The sequence below is a fragment of the Urocitellus parryii genome, chromosome 6 (assembly GCF_045843805.1).
Source record: "Urocitellus parryii isolate mUroPar1 chromosome 6, mUroPar1.hap1, whole genome shotgun sequence".
Classification (NCBI taxonomy): Eukaryota; Metazoa; Chordata; class Mammalia; order Rodentia; family Sciuridae; genus Urocitellus; species Urocitellus parryii.
The window spans coordinates 1,298,971-1,320,683 of record NC_135536.1 but is presented as its reverse complement, the minus strand read 5'-3'; the positions used below and the strand labels follow the sequence as shown (position 1 = coordinate 1,320,683).

General features: G+C 48.7%; 1 pseudogene; it reads right to left on the bottom strand.

The window, feature by feature from the left end:
• Positions 1-5,957: 5,957 nt before the first annotated feature.
• LOC113178379 (uncharacterized) lies at positions 5,958-20,004 on the bottom strand (annotated as a pseudogene).
• Between the last annotated feature and the right edge of the window lie 1,709 nt (positions 20,005-21,713).

Sequence of the window (21,713 nt, the reverse complement as noted above, 5' to 3'; positions counted from 1 at the left end):
ACAGGGCAGCATGGTAATACAGTAACAGGTAGATATTATCCACTAGGGACAGTCAAGTGTCAGATGGTGTGGCAGCTCTGATATCAAGCCCTGTGGACAGGTTCAGCATGCAGAGGCAGCAATATGTTATATATTATCCACTTGAGATAGAGTGAGCATGGGGTGGGTAACAGGTCACACAGAATCAACTGGGATGAGAGAGTATGTGGATGGAGTAACCTGTCAGAAGTTGTCCCCTAAGGTCTGGGCCACCATGGGGATAGAGGAACAGGTCAGATATCATCCCCTGGGGACAGGTTCAACATGGGGATGGAGTAACCTGTAATGCAGGGATTGGGCAGTTGTCTAGGAATCCCCTGAACCATCCTAGCAGTCCCCAGGTGGTTATGCCCTGGTCTAGGGAAGGTCTGTGGACAACTTCCAGGGCTGGCATCTCCTGGGTCCAAGATCTCATGGGAAAACAAGGTTTTGAAGGATTTTCCAGGAGAGAAGCAACACTGGCTCCTCATGAAGAAGATGAAATGGTCAACTTTCCAGCAGAAGCTCTGACGGGCTGCACCCTACAGGGGCTGGTGTAGATGAAGAAAGCTTGGAGCCTGCACACAGTGGGTCTTCAGCCAGGAAGACAGTGGAATGACAGCATTTGCTGGGAAACAGGTGGAACTGGGACCATCAAGCTGATGAAGGAGGCCAGACGCAGAAGCCCAGGGCCCATCTTCTCTCCCAATTGAGGAAGCTGGAGAAGAGGGAGAGGAGAGGAGGGTGATGTGGACAGCGAAGGAGATCAGTGGGTCCAGGAAGGGCCTGCGGGTGGGCAGAGGGGTAAAGGGAGGAGAGCAGAAGGGAACTCACCATCTATGCTGTGAGCTGATGTGAAGGAGCACAGTGAACTCCACCTTCATGAACATCCATGAACCTCCAACTCAGACACGTGTGACACATAGAAGAAAGACCACAGAGCCCAGGAGGGGAGCAGGGAGGGAGAGGGCAGGAAGGGGAAGGGCTGCCCACAGAAATGGGGTCCTGATCCAGGTCTGAATCACTATGGAAACCAACCCCAGTGCTCTGTTTCCCTCCAATGCACCACAGTTATCAATACCACAGGAGAGAGTCAGAGGACACAGCCACAGCTGTGGGCCAGCAGCCCTGCTCCTGCTTCATGGGCCAGAGGTCATGGTGAGGGCCTGGGCCTCTTCCAAGTGCTGAGGATGACCAGGGAGGAGGATGACCAGGAAGGAGGGTGACCAGGGGGAGGATGACCAGGAAGGAGGGTGACCAGGAAGGAGGATGACCAGGAAGGAGGATGACCAGGAAGGAGAATGACCAGGAAGGAGGGTGACTGGGAAGGAGGATGACCAGGAAGGAGGGTGACCAGGAAGGAGGGTGACCAGGAAGGAGGGTGACCAGGAAGGAGAATGAGCAGGAAGGAGGGTGACCAGGAAGGAGAATGAGCAGGAAGGAGGGTGACCAGGAAGGGGGGTGACCAGGAATGAGGACAACCAGGATGGAGGATGACCAGGAAGGAAAATGACCAGGAAGATGGATGACCAGGAAGGAGGGTGACCAGGAAGGAGGATGACCCTTGTCAACATGGACAAGTGATGGGAGTCCATGCTGGCTCAGCTTGGGGGACCTGTTACCCTCTGTCCTTCTGATGTATTGACATGGAGGGGGCCATGTGTGCCCTACGTCTGGCCTCCACTTAGTGTGGAAGCAGGTGGGTCCTGTTCCCTTCCCTGACAGTTGTTCAAACAGCAACTTCAAATTTAATCAGAAGGATTGACTAGGAGGAAGACTATGGCCACAGGTCCAAGGAGAAAACTTGACTGACCCTAATGGCCCTGGGGTCTTGAGTCCCCTAGACTGTGTCCTGATTGCCCTGGTGAGGGCTTCCACAGCAGAGAGCTCTTGGCTGTGCTGGTCATGGTGGTGGCTGTTTTCTAAGGCAGAGCCCAGCAGGGCAGCAGTGGAGGACATCTGAGTCACCCTCTCAGCAGCTCCAGGCACAAGGGTCATCACACTTGCTCCCTGGATGTCATGAGGCCTCCTCTCTGCCCCACAGAGGACTGCTGTGGACAATTCAGGGCAGGGCCACCTGGAGTCTCAGGCAGGACCTGGGAAGTCAGGCTCCTGTTCTCAGGTGCCAGGTCTGGGGTGGGCAGACTTGGCAAGGACAGGGCCTAGTGAGCAGGCTGGTCAGAGGTCCCCCTGCCACTCACCAGTGCTCAGCTGCTGGGGTGACCCAGCCTGTCTGCCTATCCCCCTGCAGGAACCTGACCTGATCCTCAGCCCCTCACCCTCTATTTACAAGCAGCAAAAGTGCCAGAGGACAGTGCTGGGTCTCAGGGACTCCTTGGGATCCAGGAGGACCATGGGCCTGAGGGTCACCCGGTGTCCATCGTATGAACCCTGGACTATCTCGGTGCTTGCTCCACACAGAATCCTGAGGGTGGTCCTAATCAGTGAATCCCCCTGAAATCTCTCTGAGTTGATGGAAAAGACTCCCCAGAGTCCTCTGAGCTTCCTCACCTCTGACCCTGGTGACCACAGAGTAGTCACTTGAGCCTCAATAATGCTGCTCTGCATGTTGTTCCTGTGGCAATGCTCCTGTGTCAAAGTGTGCAGTGCAGGGACCCACAGAATCAGAGTGGGAGAGTGGACATCCTTGTCCTGTCCTGGGCCTGGAGGAACTGTTTGAGCTCATCTCCATTTAGTATGGTAGTGACCTTGGGTTTGTCACATGTACCCTTGATGAGGTTGAGGAAAGGCCCTTGTACCTCTAGTTTCTCCAGTCTTTTAAACATGATGAGGTACTGGACTCTGTCAAATTATTTTTCTGCCTCTGTTGATGTGATGGTGTGACTCTTGTCCCCACCTCTATTCATGTGGTGACTCACATGACATTATGGATCTGTATGTCGAGCCAACCTCCCGACCCTGTGGAGAAACCCACTGATCATGGTCCCCACCTTCTCCTGTGTCCTTGAGTGCAGGGTGCCAATATTTTATTAAGGAGTCTCTCATCTCTGTTCACCAGTGATGTTGGTCTGAAGTCTTCTCTCTGGGTGTCTCTATGTCTGGTTTTGGTATCCGGGTGTTACTGGGTTCTCAGAAGGATTTTTTCGGTGTTTCCTTCTTTTTCGTTTCATGGAACAACATGAGGAGTTTGGCCTCATCTCTTTGTTAAAGTCTCTTAGAATCAACTGCAAATCATTCTACTTCTGGGCTCTCCTCTTGTGGAAGGTCTTTAATGGCTGTTCAGCTTCATTGCTTCATGGTTTTCTGTTTTACATTTGTAGATTCTTGTGCTTCAATTTGTCTAGATCACATGCATTTAGAATTTTGCCTATTTCTTTACGTTTTCCTAGTTTACTGGAGGATATTTTAAAATAGTTTCTAATTTCTTGATTTCAGTAGAAATATCTTCTGTTTTATCTCTATTGATTGGATCTTCTTCTTTTTGATTTGTTTAGTTTGTTAGGGGATTTTCAATCTTCTTTATGTTTTCTAGAAAACATCTCTTAGTTTATTAGAAAGTTGGTATTGTGTCCATAGTCCCTAAAACCTCTAACCAGAGCCACCAGGCAAGACAAAGAAATTAAAGTATTACTGAGGAAAGAAAGAAGTCTTAATATGCTGCTTGCTGGTGATGTGATCCAATATCTAGGAGAACCAAAATCTCCACCAGAAGGCTTCTGGTCTGATAAATACCTATAGCAATAGAGCTAAATACATCATGCATAGATAAATAACCCACTTTCCTATATTCCAAAATGAGTTATCTGAGAAAGAAATCAAGTAAAGGGTCTCATTCTAAATGACCTTTAAAAAAACTTGGGGAAAAATTCAACTGGGGAGGTGAAAGATGTCTACAATGGAAATAGTGAATAACTCAGGGACACTTTGAAGAACTTAGAGATGGAAAGGCCCCCCATGTTCTGCTATCATCAGAATCAATAATATCAAATGGCCAAACTACCTCAAATGTCACACAGATTCAGTGAAATCTCCAACAAATACCAACAACCTTCTTAGAAGAACCAGACAAGTGTCCCAGCATTTGTGTGGAGAAGTCACAAACACACAGTAGCCAAACTGATTAAGCAGGAAGAGTGAACCTGGAGACATGACAACATGTGACCTCAAATTACTTGACAGAGCTGCAGTAACTAAACCAGCATGGCACTGTCACCAAAGCAGACATGGAGACCAAGGGGGCAGAGTAGGAGGTACAGAGACAGACCAACTTAAGTGCACTGATCTGGTGCTTGACAGAGTTTCCAAAATCATGTTGCAGAAATTACAGGCTTTTCAACAGATGGTGCTGGGCAAACTGAATATCAACATGTAAAAGAACATAAGAGGACTCTATCCTTCACCCTCTAAAATGTCAACTCAAAATTAAATCAAAAATAAACTAATTAGACTAGGCACTCTGCAATGGCTAGAATCAAATATTGCACCAACCCTCCTCTGGACTGACACAGACACCAACTTCCTCAACCAGGTCACTAAAGTGCAAGGATCAAAACCAGGAATCCGTAAGTGGGACAGTATCAAATTAAAACCTTCAGCACAGCAATGGAATCCAGCCACAGTGTGAGGAGAGAGCCTTGGGACCTCATTGTCACCTGCTCCCCAGATAGGGCACTAATATGAAGAACCCCAAACACTTAATGACCAGATCAAATAACTCAATAAATAAATGGGAAAGAGCTAAAGGGACATTTTTCAAAAGAAGAAATCTAAGTGGCCAACAAATACAGGAGAACATTCTCAATAGTCCTAGAAATCAGGAAATGCAAATTGAAACTGCATTGAGAATTCATCTCAGTCCAATTAGAAGGCAACCATCAAGAACACAGATAATAACAAATGTCACCAACGATGTGGGAAAGAGGTGTACGGATGTGTTATTGCTGGGACTACAAATTAGTGCTGCCATTCTAGAAAGCAGAAAGGACATTTCATGAAGACCAGGAATGGAGCCACGATGTGACCCAGCTACCCTCCTCGGTGTTTATCCAAAAGACCCCAGATCATCCCAGCACAGCTATCTAGCCACATCAGTGTTTACACCAGTGGGCCTGAAAACAGCCATATTACATAACTTTCCCAGGTGTCCATCAACAGATGAGTGGATAAGGGGAAGGTGGTGTATGCACAGGACAGTGTTTCACTCAGCCACAGGGAAGAGGGAAAATATGGCATTTCCTGGTCAGTGGATGAAACTGGAGAATATCAAGTTTATTAAGCCAGATTCAGAGGGAGAAATGTCAAGTGTTTAATCTCAAATGCAAATCACAGATCACAAAAGGTGAAAGTCCTTGGAGGAGTCCCCTGGAAACAGAAGAGGGAGCAGGAGGAGAGGAAGGGGATCAAGGATGAGGGAGGGGAACAGAAATGGGACAAGCAGTGGAATGACACTGATGAAGCATTCCTGTGTCCTGTGTGAGGATGGCAGAGTGGATGTCCCCTTTATGTGCTCTAAGAGGCACTAATGAAACCAAATTATAGAAAAGACCTGTAGAGAAAAGAAAGGGAAAATGGTCAGGAGAGAGGGGTAGAGAGGAGTGAGGGAAAGGGAGATGGCAGGGGACTGAAGTGGAGAGATTATATCCCATGATTGTGTAGTTGTGTCCAATTGAAATGCAATATTATTTATAATTATGGTGCAACAATGAAAAAAGAAAGTACAAAAAAAACACCCCCAGTTTTTCTCTTCAGAGACGTAAGAAATTAGTAGGAAACTTATGTCCTGAGAGCTCTCCTAGAAAGCTGGATCATGGAGAGTAGAGGCCCCCAGAGGGAGAAAGTCAGCTCCACCTGCTCTGCACCTGCTCCTGGGTGACCCTGAGCTCCCCGTGTGCTGACCGCCCCCTGCTGGCCCTGGGCGCTCTGCAGGGACGTTTGTTCAGATCTCACACTGATGTCCTCACTGTGTTTCTACTACAGTACTAGGTGGCAGTGTCCTCGGTTCTCAGACTGCTCATTTGCAGGTACAGGGTGTTCTTGGAATCCTCTCTGGAGATAGTGAATTGGTCTTTTACAGATGCAGCATATTCCATGGTGTAACTATTAGCTTTGTTTCTTATAAGAGCCACCCACTCCAGCCCCTTCCCTGGAGCCTGGCTGACCCAGTGAATACTATAGTCACTGAAGGTGAATCCAGAGGCTGTACAGGAGAGTTGCAGGAAACCCCCAGGCCGCACCAGGCCTCCCCCAGACTCCACCAGCTGCACCTCACACTGGACACCTGCAAACACAGAGGCAGCCTGGTCAGGACACTGTCACTCACCCACTCTCTCTCTCACTCCTGTCCACTCACACACTCAGGATCTCTGGTTCTCCATTCATTACCTTTGAAAACAGCCACCAGGAAAACCCAGCTGAGCACACTCTCCATGGTGAGCAGCTGTGTTCAGTCCTGATCACTGAGTGGGCTGAGCTGGGAGTCCAGGGCTGGGCTCCTGTGCAGAGCTGCAGGGTCAGGTGGGCTCGTTTCATGGGCAGAGGGAGGCCCTATTTGCATGTGCTCCTGCTATATAGCAGCTCTGGGTGGAGCTCAGGTAGACCAGTTCTGACAGCAGATGGGAGTGTCATGGAACTGCATGGGGCTGCTTTAAGGAAGGTAGAACTTTTTTTGTGATCTTTTCCCTTTTCAATTATTCTCTCTTGATTTATTTTTACAAGTTCACTAAAATATATAATTGAGGTGTTAACTCCCTGGTGCAGATGTAAAATCATATACAGAAGGATGAGTGCTGGTTCACTGTGTCCAACAGCTCATGTGTGGCAAGAGTGACTGGTTTTCTGGTCTTTTGCTCTCACCCTGGACATGACTGCTGCCCTCCTCTAGCTCCCAGGTGCACACACCTGGTGAGGTCCTCAGAACCGTCCTGCATTGGAAATATGCTGTGTGTTTTCTCCCCTCTGCTGCCACCTGCTCTCCAGGGAGGCGTCCAGCTGAGGGCTGCAGAGGCTCCCTGCAGTGGGAAGGCTGTGCCTCCCTGTGAGGGCCTCCTTCAGCTCAGGAGCATCCAGTTGGCACAGAGCCCTCAGGTACACATGCTGCTGCCGTCTGTGGTGGGCACTGAGCCCTAGTGTGGGCAGGGAGAAACCCAGGCTCTGTCCTTACTTCCAGTTGTCATGGGCTGAGTCCACAGGGCCATGTGTAGCCCCAACTTGTGAGGAGCCTGGGAGAATGAGCAGCCAATGTCTTCATGGACTTCTTGTTGTGTTGAGGGTCAGGATTAGTTTATTCTATTTTACTATTTATGTGGTATCTATCTATCTATCTAATCTATATTGTGTTATCCAGGCCTCCAGTCCTCCTCCTATGCACAAAGACCTGGGGAAGCAGGGACTCCCTGTGTTGATCAGTGTCTTGCAATCCTCCTGGATTCACAGCCACATACCCACATACCCTCAGAACTGCTGCCCTGTCACTCTTCACATGTCCACATGGTCACAGAATGTAGAGGACACCTGACACCCTGGTCCTGGTCACCTGTAGCCCCTAGGGCATAGACCCTTCCTGGCACCCTGAGCCCCAGTGTGACCCCAGGACCTCTCAGGGGTCCAGCCCCATCTGCCTCTCTTTGTTACTCTATCAGGTCCTGGAAAGAGAGAGGACAGTGGCCCCTGGAGATGGGAAGGTGCAGGGAGGGCGAGGGTGAGGGTGGGTGGTGAGGGCCACGTGCAGAGAGGGCCTTGTCCTGGGGCTCTGCAGCTCACAGGGCACCTGTGGCCCACAGCCAGGCTGTGCTTCACAGTGACTGGGGCAGAGCAGCTGGTGGACTCCTCACACCCAGGAGGGACAGGTGATGGACAGCTGGGTGTGCACAGCCTGGGACCCATCATGTCTCCTGGCACCCCTGTGTCAGGGTGCTGTCCTCTGCCTCACTAGAGCTAGGTTTCAGTGTAAGTGTGAAAATACAGCTGGAATGGCCAGCTGTTGTCTGATGGAGAGAGATGCTGACATTCTTGGTGATGTTGATGATGAAACACCCTCACATGAGAAAGACCACTGCATACAACACCTCATTGCTTATTCATGAATTTAAATATATATTCCATTGTCAAATCCATAAGTCTAGTTTATTTATCTAAGTGAATATATTATAGTCATAATACAGGCTTAAGCAATCAAATACAGAATCTTTGCTATTGAGGGGTGTTTTGCATGTTAAAAGTGCTCCCAGCAACTACCAGGACTCAGGGAGAAGCCTAGTGAACACCCAGAGCAAGTCCTGAGAGACAGAAACTACACCACTGTGGAAATTCTCTCTTAATTAAAATGCAATATTATTTTTGTTTGCTAAAAAACAAAAAAAAAACCTGTAGAATTATGATTATAGTGAGTTAATTGTCAGGCTACAAAGGACTTAAAAACAAAGGCAAATCATTATATTTATATTTTATGTAAAGAAATATAATAAATTGAAAGGAGTAAGCCACATACAGAAATGTCAGACACACAGAATACACAGAAGCATTTCCTCTTCACCATCTGTTTATCCTCTATCAACATGTGATAATGAAGCACTCATTTTTCTATAATTATGATGCTCAAATAGAATATTAAAAGTGATTCAAACTTGGATTTATTATTAATTAAAAACATAAGAGGCTTATGGTGATACAGAACATAAAACTTTAACTTAGCAAATTATAAATGTTTTACATAAAATCTGTGCTGTAGCTCTCAAAACATAATTTGAAAATACATAAAGTGATTCTATTTCATGGCATGTTCCAGGACAGGCTTAGGGCAATCTGGTATGCTAACATTGATGATGCTCATCCTCACCCAGACTGGAGCTGGGCTCTCAGGACAGGGTGGGCACTGACGTGAGCAGGAACAGGGTGCAGGGTATCCCTGTCTGTGACCCTGTGACCCTGCAGTCTAGCCACAGTGGCTGGAAACCACTTCCCTGGGGGCTGATGGATCCAGCTCCAGCAGTAACCAAGCTCCAGGTTGCTTCCCCCCAGCAGCCAAGTGTCCTGGGGATTCTCAGGCTCAGGGTCAGCCCCCAACCAAAATGGGGTCAGAGTGGTCCTGGGCACAGCATGTCTCAGGGTCCTGAGGCCAGTGGCAGAGCAAACCTGAAGCTCCCACAGTCCATGCAGAGCTGACCACCCTCCCATCTGAGTCTGTGCCAAGGGAGCCCCTTTCCCTCCAAGACCTTCCTCAGGTCACCCCCTGCCACACAGCTGCATGAGGAGTGGGCACCTCTGCCCTTTGGGGCCATGTTTTGTGGTTTTGGTGTCACAGAGCCTCATCATGAGGTTAGAGCTCACATACACCAAAGTTCACTCTGAATACACACGTTCTGTGCATTTAGACCAGGTTAAGGGCTTCATGTCGGCATCCCTCAGCTCAGTCCTGCTTATGTTTGGGGACAGAGGAAACCTTGTTGTGCCTGCTGACGGTGGCTTTAGACTATCAGCTGCATCCATGGTCTCTATCACCTACATGGTGGCACGACCGTCTGTTCATTAACCTGTGACAAGACAGACTGTGCCTTGTCATTGTCAAAGGTACCCTGTGGCTGGAAGGCTCAGGAACAATGTGGGCTATGACCTCTACATGTGCCAAGTGCACAGATCAGTCACAGGAAGGTCACTGGGAACACTGGATTGGGAGGGACACTGGGCAGGAGAACATCCAGGCCCTTCTGAGAGTGGAGGGAGTTCCCCAAGCCATGAAGTGTCCCCACAGCTCACGTGACAGCCCTGAGCAGTGCCTGTCATTGCACAGAAAGCCTCAGCTAGAGAGGAGACTGTGCAGCGCTGCTGAAGAGGAGCACTCCTGACACACCTCACCTGGAGAGAAATGAGGGTGTCCAAGGGGAGGAGGCTTCTCTAGGACCCCCATAGCTGGGGCTCTCAGGAGGAGCTGCTTGGTGAGGAGGCTCAGGACTGGGGTCAAGTTCTCTCCTCCCTCTGCACCTGTTCCTGGGCTGACCTGAGCTCCTGTGTGCTGAGCGCCCCCTGCTGGCCCTGGAACCCTGCAGGAGGTTTGTGTCTGGGCTCACACTGAGGTCCCCTCACTGTGTCTCTGGCACAGTAATAGGTGGCTGTGTCCTGGGTGGTCAGGGAGCTCAGCTGCAGGGAGAACTGGTTCTTGGACGTGTCTCTGGAGATGGACACTCGGCTCTTGAGGGATGGGTTGTAGTAAGTATCACCATCATAATATATGACTCCTATCCACTCCAGCCCCTGTCCTGGGGGCTGACGGATCCAGCTCCAGCCATAATCACTGGTTGTGATGGAGAATCCAGACACAGCACAGGTGAGGGACAGGGTCTGTGAGGGCTTCACCAGGCCAGGTCCTGACTCCTGCAACTGCACTTGGCACAGGACACCTGGGGACAAGGACAGTCACACCCTGTCAGTCACCTGCAGTCACAACCTCCCCATGGACCCAGGTATGACACTGGGGACACTCACCTTGGGGAGCTGTGACTAGGCACAGGACAAGACCAAGCAGCCTCATCTTCAAGACCACACCTGCCTTCCCAGAGACCTCAGCCCTGTCTGAGCAGAGAGCTGGGAGCTCCCACAGCCCAGAGGGCCTTTGAACCCAGAGCAGGAGGAGGGATTTGCATGTGGGTGAGGCTCTTCTGATATCTGGAGAGGCTGAGGTCAGGCTGCCCAGGTCCTCTGTGCTCCTGAGATGTGTCCCTGTCTTGAACCCAAGTGGAGCTTTACCTGTGAGAGGAGAGCAGGTGGTTTCAGGGGAGCTGGAAGGCTGTCAGAGGGGGAGCCCACCCTCCTGAGCCCAGCACCTTCCTCAGGACCCTGCTCCCTTCCTGGTGCCCAGTCTCACCCTTCACCCCCTCTCAGGCTCTGGGTGCTGAGTGCTGAGTTCTGAGTCCAGCTCACTGCTCTCTCTTCCACTGTCTGCTACTGTGACATGGTCCTTCTGTTCCTGGAGAACTTGTGACACAGTCATGTCAGTTATGTGATGTAATTACAGCCTTCCTCATCTTCTAAACATCCTGTAATCCAGGACACATCGGTACCAGCAGGGAGACTGGTTGCAACGTGTGATAGAGAGCATTTGGGAAGAGGAGGAGACAGACTGTCTAAGTGGCTGTCCCCAGAGGAGCTGAGCACTGACATGTGAGTTCCCTCTCTATGTCCAGCTCCCTCTTCATCTGCAGAGGTTTCCCTGGATTCCAAGGGATCAGCTCAGCGCAGGTCCCAGGTGAGGAGAGCCATTAGTGAGGGAAGCCGCCCTCCATGAACCTCCTTAAGTCCTGATGCTCCAGGTTCTGAACAGTTACTGCATTCAGTCGGGCAGGGTAGTGCCAGGTCCAGTAACTTGGGAGCTCCCCCAGCTGGAACACCAGGGTGTGGCTCCAGGAGTAGGTGTCACCTGCTGGGGTTGAGTCACACTCACCTGCTCCTTTGTAATCCTACCTTCTGCCTTTTTCAGAAAGAAAATTCTAAGAAACGGCATCACCCAAAGTAAAAGCCCACTCTGAACATGCCCCCTGTCTCCTGTCAGCCTCTCTGACCTTCTCTTGTCCCCCTTTTGGGGAGCCTGAGGCTGGGAGATGGAGAAAGCCACCATGAAGCTTATAAAAGGTATTCTGTGTCTGTGTGGTACCTTGTGTCACCCCAAATTCACACAGTGACTTCAGCTCAGCTGCCTGTGCTGGAAGGGGGTGGCAGTGTAGAGCAGCCCAGGCCCAGGATGCTGCTGTCTGAACCCTCAGCAGTGACACCACCTGCCTGTCAGCTTCCAGCCCCATCCTCCCCACACGTCTCACTGGGAAATGTGTCTGCAGACCCAGGGGCCAGCCCTGCTCTGGTCCCAGGAGCAGTGTCCATTCTCCATCATCCTCAGGAGGGAGGGTGGAGGGAATGTTGGGGACACTCCTGCCCCAGGGAAGATGGGGTGCACAGCTGAGCTGTCAAAATGCTGCCAACAAAACCGAGGGTCCCTCTCAGCAGTGGGCTTAGGAGAAGACCCTGCTCTTTGGAGTAAGGGAACGTCTGACCAGCTGCAGTGCCCAGTCCTTGCCTGTTCAGAGGCTTTCTTACTCTGAAGAGCAGAGGGGTGGCCTGGACAGCTCCTCAGCCCAGGCCCTCTGTGCCCACACTGTCTCCACAGCAGCAGGGACACTTCAGGGCTCCACTTGACAGGTGGGAGAAGCCCATCATGCTAATGGACCTCATGTGCCTCCTTCTGTCAACTATTAACTCCACAGTCTTATGAAGCTCAATCTTCTGACCTGAGGTCATGGCCGTGTTCTCTGAGTTAACACATTCACCATGCTCCAAAGACAACGCTGCAAACAAGGAGGGCACTGAACCTCTGGGTCTCAGTGTCTGCTGCCATCACTATTTAAATGTAATTCTAATAAAGCCCACAGAGGGCAGAGCAGGGCCCTGGAGACCCTTGACCTAGGATGAAGGTTCCTGATGGGCACCCGTGGTGGGAAGGCTGATCCAGGTATTAGCAGGTGCTCAGCTCTGACTTCCACCATTCCATGGTGAGGAATCAAAGCCTGCTCTCTCAGCACTGCTGCAGGTGCACAGTAGGCGGTGACTCACCAGAACCTCCTGCTGAGCCGCTGTCTTGGAGGTTCTCCTCCTGCTTATCAGAAGTGAGCCCCACTCTGACCAGCCTCTCCCAGGGCTACTGCCCCAGGCCCTGCTAGAACAAATTAATCTGAACCTCTGAGGGAAAATTTGTTCATTATCTGATTTTCATTTGCTAATCAGGTGTACCTCCAACAGGCATCCAGCCCACACACTCCGTCTTTACACCCACTTTAGTCTTGCCATCATCACCCCCCTCTCACCTTCTCCCCACTTTATTACATGTTTTGGTTAAAGTGAGTTCCTGATCATTCCTGTGTGAACTATTGAGTCAGTATCACCTTCTTCTCACCCACACTGAGCCTAGGCTTATAGAACTAGAGGAGGAGTAGCCCACTGACAGTACTTACTGGTGTCTTCCTTACCTCTACTGAACACTGTTACTTGCAGCACATTTTTTTTTTCTAAGAAACCTGGAGATTGAGGTTAGCAGTTGGATTTGACCAAGCAATGTCATGAAGCTAAGATAAAGTGACAGTGCATGACTAAAAGGTCACAAAGAGGAAAATGAATCCAACTAGCAGAGGCAAAAATTAAAGAACTGTGAAAACACAAGGAAACAGACAAACAAGTTCCCACCAAATGAACAAACCCTCAGCAAAGAAACCACATATAGTGAAAGGAATGAAATTCCAGAGAATGACTTTTAAATTTGATTTCCAAGATGATTAGTGGGGTGAAAGAAGATCTGAGGAATGCACTAATAACTTACAAGAGATGAAATCTTCTTCAAAACAGAGCTGCGGATTCTGGGAGAAAACCCTTGAGAACTTGGAAAAGAAAGATGCCATACATCACATTGAATGCAACTGAAACTATCACAAATGATTTTAATTATACAAAACTGAATGTCAGGCCTTGAACACAGGATATATGACCCTGAAAATTTAGTGAGCAGTAAGGAAGAAAAAGACCATGACCAGTACACACAAGAACTCTGAAACATACCCCCTTCAGAGTTGCCCTGAACCTCCATTCCTTTTTCACCTCCACTGACTCTGAAGAGAGCAACCTACTCAGTGGAACTGAAAAGGACTCAGGTACAGGGCAAATGCAGTCAGAATCCTTTCACTGACATAATGTAGAACAATTTACAGATGTTCAGAATGAGATGCACATCCACATTTAGGAGGAAGACAAAAACCCAAATAAACAAGATCCAAAAGAGCCCATCCAGATCACATCACAATAAAACTGCCCAAGGAAAAGGGACAGAATATTTATAGCCACAGGAGAAATATCCCAAGACATACTGAGAGGTAAACAAGGAAGGCCAATTTCTGTCTTCAGATGAGACTCTGTCATCCAGGAGGGCTTGGAAGGGTTAAGCCAAATTCTGAAAGAAAGCAATTTCCACCATGATTGCTATACCCAGGAGAGCCATGATTCAGAATCAAATGTGAAATAAAACCTTTCCAAGATTAGCACAAAGTAAAATAATTTATGGGCAGTACATAAAAAACACAGTAAGAACACCCAGATGCAAAATGATGAAGACTCTATTGAGCAAAATGATTATATATATCACGGGGAACTTACAGGCATCCATAGAGTATTTCATATGAGAATATTTGCATTTCTTTTCTTCTGAGCTGTTCATGGAAGTTTCTTTGTAATAGATGCTATTTTAGGTCATAAACCAAGTCTTAGCAAATACAAAATTATTAATATCATCCCTTCCATTCTAATAATTTTTATTATTCTTTTTAGATTTACATGTCAGTGCTGTGTATTTTGCCTGCATAGTGAATTATTTGCATTTTATGGGATCATGATGCAAAGAAATTAGTAATCAACAGCAACAATCAAAGACCACTCATTTACACATGGAGATTAACTAAACAATATTGTTGAATATGGATTGAATAATAGTAGAAAGGAGAGGAGACATACATATAAATATATGAATAAAACATTAACAAATTAATATTAATTAAATTTTACCAAATTAAAATTAATATTAACATTAAGTAATATTAATATTAACAAATATTAATAAAACAGCATACCAATATCTTTGGAACATTATCAAGAATTGTCATAAAAAACAATGCCTAGTGGTAAATGAGTGCATAACAAGAGAAAAGAATCCCAAGAAAAAATCTAATATTTTATCTAAGGATCTTGCAAAGCAGTAATAAAGTAATTTCCAAAAAAGCAGAAGACAGGAAATAGTTAATGTTAGAAAATTTGAATGAACTAAAGTAATTCAAAGTAACAAAGTAGTGGTTCATTAAAAATAGAGAAGGGTGACCACTACTTAGTCAAACTAATTAAAAGAAAGTAGATTATAAAGAACAAAATTAGATAATAAAGAGGAGATATCATCACAGACATCTCTGGAGTCCAGATGATAATCCAAGATGACTTTGAATCTTATATTCCAATAAATTGGAAAATCTAGAAGGCAAAGAAAAATGATGAGTCACATATGATCCACCCAGTTTGAATCAAGAGGGTGTGTAAAATGTAACACAAAATGTCAGTCAACACACTAAAGCTCTAGTAACAGTCTTCCAAGAAAGAGATCCCTGGACCAGTTGGATTTCCACCTGAGTACTACCAGACACTTAAACAATAGCTAAAGCCAATCTCCTGAAATTGATCATTGGAAATAGAACTTGAGGGAAAACTCTCAAATTACCAATCAATGATCAAAAGGAATTAAGAGGAAGGTACACTTTTATAAATTTTGTTTCTTCCAGGGACGAAGGGCTGACTCAACCCTTCTACTACAATAAGTGTAGTTTATCTTTAAAATTAAAATAGAATTAAAGACAAGAATCTTACAAACATCTGCACAGACGAAGTGAAGCCTTTAGGAAAATCCCAGCACCCATTTATGTTTAGACAGTTGGAGAAATGGGTAGAAGGAATGTTTCCAATATCAGAACACGTCACATAACAAAGCCAACTCCAGAGTGAATGGAGAAAAGCAGACAGTGTCTCCTCTAGAATCAAGAACAAGACAAGGAGAGCCACTCTCACCATTCCTAGTCATGTAGTTCCTGAAATTCTAACAAGAGCAATAAGGCAAGAGAAATAACTAAGATTTACAGATAAGAAAAGAAGCCAAATTCAGTGTTTTTGCTGATGGCATGATCACATATCTAGAAACCCAGAACCCTCAGCAGAAGAATTTCAGAATTGAAAATCAGCATCCAGAGGTCCTCATCCAAGCTCTGCCTGAAACCAAGTAACTGAACAAATACCTTACAAGTCGGTTTCCTCACCTGTACACAAGGGGCTACAGTTTACTTTCTAAGGCCCTTCATTAGTCTAACATCCTATGGATTCGTCTTTGCCTTCAGTGGTTTATGGTAAAATCTGTGAGCCACAATCTCACTATATAGAAGCTCCTTAGGGAGACCCTTCAATAGAGCAGAACCCATGGCCCAGGATGTGATGTTGTCACCTGTCATGCCCTGGGAACTGTGGAAACAGTCCTGGCAGAGGACAGAGTGGCTTTGTTAACCCTGGTAGTCTGTGCATATCTGTGTCTCCAAGACCATGCTTGGAACTCACTAGAAATTCCTTTTAATTCCTACTCAGCTCAGCAGCTGGCAATGGTGCCCTCTTGTATGAGAATCCTTTACTCATAATTCAAAGTTCTTGTGAATGACTAAAAGGCAGCTACTGTTGGGCATTGTAGAGGCTTTAGGACTTGGGGATGGCCCAGGTCCCACCAGGTCTGCCAAGACTGCACCTGGGAGAAGTAAACAGCAGGCACAGAGACATGTCAGGAGGGACTGATGGGTGACTAACAATGAATGAAGGAGCAGAGCCAGGGCAGGGGACCTTGGGATGGTCCTGCAACACATGAGAGGAGAACTGATGGGAATCCACCTTAGGAGGCCAGACACAGGCTGGTCCAAAACCCAGATGACCACAGTGAGGCCAACTGCAGTCCAACAGCCATGATGAACTAGGGGCTGGAACTCTGCAGAGAAGTCCTGGCAGGCTGCAGCTGAAGGGCAGGGCACAGTGAGAGAGCCACACCTTGATAGGGGCCACCTGCCTGGGGTGCAGGGACAGCTAAAGGAGCAGCCCACTGTGGTTCCCTCCTCAGCACAGCAGAGGCCAATGTCACAAGAGCATCTCACCTAACCTAGAGTATACCACTGGGTGAAATCCAGCACTTTCCATGATGAAAGTCACCAGCAAGTTACTCAGAGGAAGAACAGCAGAGTGAGGCTAAGGGTGAGGCCAGGGGGCTGAGTCCAGCTGGACTGTATACTGGGGCTGCCCAGAGCCCTCACCCCTGTCCCCCACAGTGGCCCTGAGGACAGGATTGGAGCACAGGGTTTAATGTCAGGCCTGCTGGGCTTCAGTCCCCTTCAACATGTCTCTGTCTCTTTTCTTCTCAATGGGAGTACTCACCCCTGCCATAGGACTTGGGAGTATGGGACACCTCTTTGATTTTAAGGCACATGGTAGAGAGTTCCCTGAATCTTGTAGAATCTTGTAGTGGTCAGACACGCTGACCTCTGCTCCTGCCTCCCCACATTGTGCAGATGGTTTTCACAAATTAAAACCACAGGCCTGGGCTGTGGATACTATAGAGTAGGCTCCAGCCTGCACAGGGCCCTGGGGTCCACCTGGACTTCTGAGCTCTGCTGGAGGACTTGTGACTTCAGGGACTCCAGGATAAGGCCTGAATGTGCTCTGCCTCATCAGATGGACATGAAAACTTTGTGTTCAGGGATAGAATGACTAGTGTGCATAATTATCCTCCCAAAATTACATGTGCTAAGGTTGTTCTGTAGACCTGTGGGCTGTTGGGGACTGGGGGAATCCCTTAGGACATGGGGAATTGTGAAAGTTATGTCAATCACTGTGGACATGAGCTGCAGGTTGGTGGTCAGACTCCATCTCTTCCTCCCTCTCTTTTGATTCCTAGAAACAGGATGAGTGGCTGTCCCCACAGTGGGCTCTCTGCATTGCCCCTGGCACACCCAGGAAAGGTGTGAATGCAGTGGACTCCTCTCTTCATGGACTAGAGCACTGGAAGTCAGGAGCCAAAGGAAAGCCCCTCTTCATGTGTTGGTGGCCTCAGGCACTTGCCACAGGGGTGCACACCTGAGGAACCCAATTTAGGTTACAGTGCTAGGAGAAAAGGCCAGGCCTGAAGGACAGCCTCTTCCTGGCCTCATTCTCCTGTCCATGTAAGAAGCTGGCCTCACAGGGGCAGAGCTGGACAGGGGCTGTGGTGGTGAGAGAACTATTTTTTAAGAGAGAGAGAGGTAGAGGGAGAGAGAATTTTAATATATATTTTTTAGTTATCAGTGGGCACAATATCTTTGTTTGTATGTGGTGCTGAGGATGGAACCCAGGCTGCATGCATGCCAGGAGATCCCGCTAAGGCTTGAGCCACATCCCCAGCCCAAGTGCCCTGTGTTTTTTCCTGAAAAGCAATAAACCTTGTTTCCTTTTCCTCATATCCGTGTCCTCTTATTGGATTGGCATCTGGGACAAGGACTGGGCTTTCAGCAGCACTTTGGAGAGAACGTCACCATGCCTTGAGCCCAGATCCTGGAAGTGGAGCTCCAGAACTTGCTGCCCAGCGGGATTTCAGTCTTGTGTTGGCCCCAGCCCTTCCTTCTGTGCCCCTATTTTTCTGAATGGAGATGTTTACTCTGAACCTTTATATAGTGGATTCTTGTAAATGGCTTTGATCTTTAGAGCTCACAATGCTGGTTTGCCTTGAGGCTCAGAGGAGACTTTGGACCTGAACTTTGGGGCAGGGCTTGAACTATGGAGACTACGGGAAATCTTGGAAATGGACTAAATGTATTTTGAATTGTGAGGTGGTCATGAGCTTCTGGGGGCCAAGGGTGGAGTGTTATGGTTTGGATGTGAGGTGTCCCCCCAAAACCCCTGTATAACTGCAACAAGGGTTAGAGTGGAAATGATTGGGTCAGAGAACTTAACCCATCAGTGAATTAATCCCCTGTAAGGGATTAACTGGGAGGTGACTGAAGGTGGGCAGGTGAGGCTGGGGGACGTGGGTATGGGGGTTGGCTTTGGGGTATATATTTGTATCTGGTGAGGGTCTCTCTCTGCTTCCTGATCATCAAGTGAGCAGCTCCCCTCCTCCACAGTCTCCCACCATGATGTCCATCCTCACCTTGAGACCTGAGGAATGGAGCCTGCTGTCCATGGACCTCTGACACTGTGAGCCCTCAAATCAACCTTTCCTCCTCTAAGTGGTTCTGGTCAGACCTTTCAGTCACAGCAGCAAAAAAGCTGACGAGGACACCACCACATGACCAGGTATTGCACGTTTTGTTACAGTCCTAAGGATGTAAACTCAGCATTCTGTAGTGACACAGCCACACAAGTGTTTATAGCAGAAACTGACAGCCCCCAAGGGATGGACCCAGCCTAGATGCCTGTCACCAGATGGATGGGTAAAGAAAATGTGGGGTGTGTACAGAGTGGGGTTTTGCTCACCATAAAGAGGAATTAAATGAGAGTGTTTCTGGTAAATTGGTGGAATTGGAGAACATCATGGGACGTGAAATAACTCAGGCCCAGAGAGTCAAGGGCTGAGGCTTTCTCTCAGAAGTGGAAGGTACAGTAAAATAAGGGGACAGAGGGACATCAAAATAGAGTGGATAGTAGAGCAGTGGAGGAAGGGGATGGAGGGTGAAGGAGGAGGAGGGAAAGGAGGAAGGTGGAGGGAAATTGACCAGAGGCCCCATTTGCAGATATGAACACACCAGAGTAAATTCCATGTAAATACCTTTCACTAGAGTAAAGAAAAGTGTAAACAGATAGAAGAGAGGCCTCCAGAGGCAGGATCCTGCACTTGCCCTTGCTCTGTCCTGCTCCTGGCTGACCCTGAGCTCCTGTGAGCTGAGCGCCCCCTGCTGGCCCTGGGCGCCCTGCAGGAGGTTTGTGTCTGGGCTCACACTGAGGTCCCCTCACTGTGTCTCTAGCACAGTAATAGGTGGCTGTGTCCTCGGCTCTCAGACTGCTCATTTGCAGGTACAGGGTGTTCTTGGAGTTGTCTCTGGAGATGGTGAATTGGCCCTTCACAGAGTCAGCATAATAAGTACTGCCACCAGTACTAATGTATGAGATCCACTCCAGCCCCTTCCCTGGAGCCTGGCGAACCAGCTCATCCAGTAATCACTGAAGGTGAATCCAGAGGCTGCACAGGAGAGTCGCAGGGAACCCCCAGGCTGCACCAGGCCTCCCCCAGACTCCACCAGCTGCACCTCACACAGGACACCTGCAAACACAGAGGCAGCCTGGTCAGGACACTGGCACTCACCCACTCTTCCTCTCACTCCTGTCCACTCACACACTCAGGATCTCTGTTCTCCATTCATTACCTTTGAAAACAGCCACCAGGAAAACCCAGCTGAGCACACTCTCCATGGTGAGCAGCTGTGTCCATTCCTGATCACTGAGTGGGCTGAGCTGGGAGTCCAGGGCTGGGCTCCTGTGCAGAGCTGCAGGGTCAGGTGGGCTGGTTTTCATGAGCAGAAGGAGGCTCTATTTGCGTGTGCTCCTGCTATATAGCAGCTCTGGGTGGAGGCCCAGATAGAGTAGTTCTGAGAGCACGTGGGAGTGAAATGATTTAGAACTGTGTAGATAGTAGGGTTAAGTGAATATGATTAACTTTGCCGATTTTTCTGTTGGCATTTACCACCCTTTAATTTCTTATACACATGTACAAAATCATGATCCAGGACAGTGTTAACTCCATGGTGCAAACGTAAAATCACACACAGCAGCATGAGTGGTGGTCACTGTGTCCAACAGCTCATATCAGGCAAGAGTTAGAGGAGTGTTTGTTCTGTTGCTCTTACCTTGGACATGACTGCCCCACAGACCTTTCTCCAACTCCCAGGCAGACACACCTGGTGACATCAGAGCCCCATTTTGTGGGTGACCTCACACTTAGTGGTAGCTGGGCTCACTCAGGCTGGAGCAGACTGTGGGCTGGAGGATCTCAAGGGCACAGGTGAGGCCCTGGCGTGTGACCCCCTGAATGATGTCAGGCCATGTGCAGGACAGGGAGGGGCAGAGAGGGGCAGTGCAGGCAGAGCTGGGGCTTTGCAGTTTGGCCAGGAGAGCAGCACACTTGTGGTGCTGCCCAGGAGCTGTGGCCAGGAGGGTGGGGCCAGCAGCTCCACTGGGAGCAGCCCAGGGCTTTGCACCCAGAGGATGGAGGGTGTTTCAGGATCCCAGGGATCAACAAGGCCCAGCTTCCCCAGCTCAGAGGCAGAGATGAAGATCTGAAAGACCCTCCAGGGCAGGGCCTGTGGGAGAGAGCTCTGGGCTCCTGACCCAGGAATGCCCAGGACATGGTTTCCCCTGTTCAGCCAGCAAGGGGCTCAGAGGTTCCCAGCCCTGGTTCAAGGGAGGCCAGGACCTGCTCCCTGCTGAGGGTCACTTGTCCTCAGCCACACCATGCTGGCTTTGCAGGTGGCAGACTGTGAGAGCTACAGGGTCAGGGAGGGTTACATGAATACTTGAAAGGGAGGGCTGGGAGGTCAGATGGGGGTCAGGGGTCAGAGTCCCTGCTGCCAAGAGCCCTCCCATAAAATGTGAAAATATGGAAGCCCTCTTTGATTTTCAGGCACACAGTAGGGTTTCCCTGAATCTTTTGGAGTGTTTGCACTGGACTTCTGAGCTAAGATGAAGTATTTGTGTCTTTAGGGACTGAAGGAAGAGGACTGAATGTGACTGCATTATCAGATGGATGAGAAAGCTTTGTGTCCAGGGATAGAATGATGAGTGTGCATAATTGTCCTCCCAAAATTCTATGTGCTAAGGATGTTCTTCAGCCCCTTCCACTGTGAGGGATTGGGGAGCACTTAGAACATGGGGACTCATGGAATATCTGTCAATCACTGTGGACAGGCCGTGCAAGGGGATTGTCAGACCCCATCTCTGTATCCATCCCTTTGTAGTCCTTCAAACTAGGTGAGTGTCTGTCCCCACAGTGGGCTCTCTGCATTGCCCCTGGCACACCCAGGAAAGGTGTGAATGCAGTGGACTCCTCTCTTCATGGACTAGAGCATTGGAAGTCAGGAGCCAAAGGAAAGCTCCTCTTCATGTGTTGATGGCCTCAGGCACTT